Below are 3,746 nucleotides of genomic sequence, written 5' to 3' on the forward strand. Positions count from 1 at the left end.
TTCGGTCCAGGGTTTTTCGAAGTTATTTAACATAATTTCCGATTTTTACATAGATCACATAAAAAGTTGCCGAAAATTGCCCGAAAATCCAATCGGATTAATCAAGTGCAGGCATGCAGGTGTCTGATAGATAAATATTGAATCTCAGTAAGTATCATAGCTATGCAGCATAAAGGAGTTATTAAAAAAACCGTCAGAAGGGGTGGAATCTGCCACCCCACCCCTCCCGGCTCGAATGGGGTTAGGGGTTTCTTTTAGTTTGTCCGCATTCCGTGTACTTTGGTCAAAGAAAATTTCGAGATTCCAAAAATAATTTGAAGAAACTTTTGCGAAGTTAGAAATTGTAAAATTTCTCGGTGTTTGAAACTGGGCAGTTTTTTCAAGATAAACTTCCACCATAAAGATTTGATGTTTTTCCTTTTTTCGCTATTTTACAAAATCGCAACATTTTCTCTGATTAAAGACATCTTTGGAATATTCTCTCAATTCCAAAAATTAAGACTTAAAAGACGCAATAATTACAATTTTGTTGGTTTAAATTAATTAGCCTTGTTTCTCGGAATTGATAGTCCTTCTTTTCTGATAACACTATTCTTCTTTGAAAGGGAGTGTCAGTTATTCGATACTTGTTGGTACTCTCATCTACTTTGCAATATTATAAGTCTCGTGTTGATCTTAATATAGCTAGTTTTATTCGTCGTAGCTCAGGTAAGATGTATCACTTCAGTATAACGGAGTACCAGTCGGTAATAATGGTGCAGTTGATTATCTGCAAATTTATGCAAATTGCGCAGCGTATCAAGAAAACAATTTAAGATTATTTTTAATAGCTCTTTCTTAACCCTATTCGGTCCGGGGGGAATTCCGCCCCCTGAGAGTTTTTTTTAATAACTCCTTATCGCTACGTTATAGGGCTCTGAAACTTACTGAGTTTCAATATTTATCTACTAGACACATGCATGCCAAATTTTTAGGTCCCATACCTTTCAGAGGCTTTAATATTGGCTATTACTCGAAACTACCCCTAAAAATCCCTATGAAATCCTTATAATGGGGAAAACTTAATAACTTCTGTCAGGATTATCCTTAGAACTTGAAACTTGCAACACAACTTTGTTTTATTAAGAATCATTTTGCAAAATTTGGACACGTGATTAATCCGATTTCCCGATTTTGTCGGATTGCCCCCGAAAATCGGTAAAAACCGGATTTTCGGGCAATTTTTGGCAACTTTTTTAAGCGATCCCCGTAAAACGCAGAAAATATGTTAAATAACTTTTATTTACCTTTCAGAAACTTCAAACAGAATGCAAAAATTCCCTTTGGAACAAAAGTAATTAAATTTTAAGCAGATAGTGGCATTTTTACCAAATTTGAAGCTTCTGATGACGTCACGGAAAATGTGCTGACCCAAGCAAGAATTTATTGCTGCCATTTTGTTCCTTTTATGACGTACTATAACCGTGCCAACTTTGATTCAATTTGAACGACCCTATCAAAAGTTATTGAGGTGGTCTCGAAAAACCCCGGACCGAATAGGGTTAAAACAAATACGTTCTTACACAAGAAAAACGTGCATTTGCAGTGTATGTGTTGGGAAAGTTGACTGTACTTTTACCCAGAGAACAGAATTCTAGAAATTGCTAAAGCAACCCTGAAAATTTTAGCCCTCTATTGCAGAACCTAGAAGGGTCGCGGCGCGGCGACAACAATATTGAGGCAGAATCCACACTTGTAACAGTTGTAACAGTTGTAACGATATACAACGTATATTAGACAATAAAGACTTGTCGAACAGTATATGTAAAACATCTTTACTTGAATCATTTGCGATCTACACTGCCGATAAAAGCGATGATTTAACAGTCGTAACAGCTTGTTAAAAACGATCTCTCAACTTGCTCCTAATTATATCTAACAAAATAGGTAATAAATACATACTAGCCAAATTCCCGTGAAAAAATCCACTGGAATCTCTCATTAAATCCATGTAAGGGATAACAAGCAAAAACATACAACAAAGTAATTTGAATTTTTAAAACTCACAATTTGCATTATTTTATACTTATACCCGCTAAAACAAAACGCTTAAAAATAAAAGCAGGTGCAACAACAAAAAAAAAATATAAAAATGAAAAAATGCAAAATGTCCAACAAAATCGTTATGTAAAAAGCTAAATTTGCTGAAACGACACACTTGCTTCGCAATTCCAGAAGTAAACCAGGGAAAATAGTATACCAGACATTACAAAAATTCAACATATTTCGTAAGTCAAACAAAAAGGTTATTACAAAATTTCCCCAATGTACAGTTTGTAATGCATCATAACAAATCAGCTATTCAGTCTTGCATACAGCAACCCTCCGTCCCAAAATTATAGTCGAAATATAAGAAATAAATAGTTGACAACACATAAAAGAGAAATATAAAATCTTGAATCATTTCGGTATATTGTATATATACCGTAACATCTTAATCAGCAATTCACCCACTTCGTAGCGTTAAAAACAGTAACAACGGAAAAATTACTTTTTACAGTTTTTGTAAATTCTTTCTCTAGGATATACACGCTGAATTTGATAAGATTTGCTTTTTCGTTTCAGCCTCAATGTCCTAAGTTTTCCTGACAAATGCTATCCTCATTATTCTTAATATATTCTTAGCATGGTTATTCCTCAAAATATATAATGCCGTAATAAAATAAAGCTTGCTATAAGTTGCTATAGCTATTGGCAAATTCTTTTTTATATTTAGAACAAGCAATCGAGGTTGGGCATATTCTAAGGATATTTTTACATTTTTTAAAAAAAGTGCTGAATGAAAATATGTTCAGGCTCAAGACTTAATATTTAATACTTAATATTAAAAGAAAAGTTTAGCTCTGTAAGCCTAACGGCTAAAAAGTTGTTATATACCTATATTAATTCATTTACGTACCAGTTACTCTAAACAACGCACCTGCTTTACTTTAGCTTTTTCAGTAGTTCGCTAGCTAGCGTTCTATGAATAAAAGTCCAATCTTTAACTTCGCTTCATCCCAAAGAGAAAAAATTCAAAATGTATACAATTGTCTGATACATTTGCAATCAGTTATCTCTTTGTGACGTTATATCATCGTACGTTTTTCTTCTTTTTAAAAAATATTTCCAACAACAACATTATCATACTCGCTCGACAACCACATTTTTTTTTTACATTTTAGATTCGAATTATTCATATTCGAATGCGATAGTCTTTTTTTATAAATGGACGCAACCTCAGTTCCAGAACACAAAAATGCAAAATATAGAAGAACAAATAAGCTTTAAGATAACCTCATGATGAGTAAACATCGCCATGCCTTGTTTAAAATAACTTTTTCCATGGTTAATTTGAAAAAGAGACAACCTTCCTTCGGTTTTCTTTTTCAGTTGATAAGCAACTTGTTACCGTGAGATACGGCGCTTAATGGGTAAACAGGGGATAAAATTAAATTATTTTAACCATAACGACCCCGTACGGCTTCTAAAATAAACAACAAATATACCCTCGTGTGGCAATTTTTTTAAGTTTAGTAAATTTTTGAGTAACGCCACGCTTTAGGGAGACAATGCATGAGCGATAAGAAACCCGTGATTTTAGTGCCGTAAACTCACATAGTCACTCACACAAGCTTATTATAATGTAGGATATATTTATTTGTTATTCTCATAAAGCCTGTTCAAAATTTCTTATCGTTCAAATTCGTCCTGTTTCTCCTTACAAC

Source organism: Hydractinia symbiolongicarpus, chromosome 12 (assembly GCF_029227915.1).
Source record: "Hydractinia symbiolongicarpus strain clone_291-10 chromosome 12, HSymV2.1, whole genome shotgun sequence".
Taxonomy (NCBI): domain Eukaryota; kingdom Metazoa; phylum Cnidaria; class Hydrozoa; order Anthoathecata; family Hydractiniidae; genus Hydractinia; species Hydractinia symbiolongicarpus.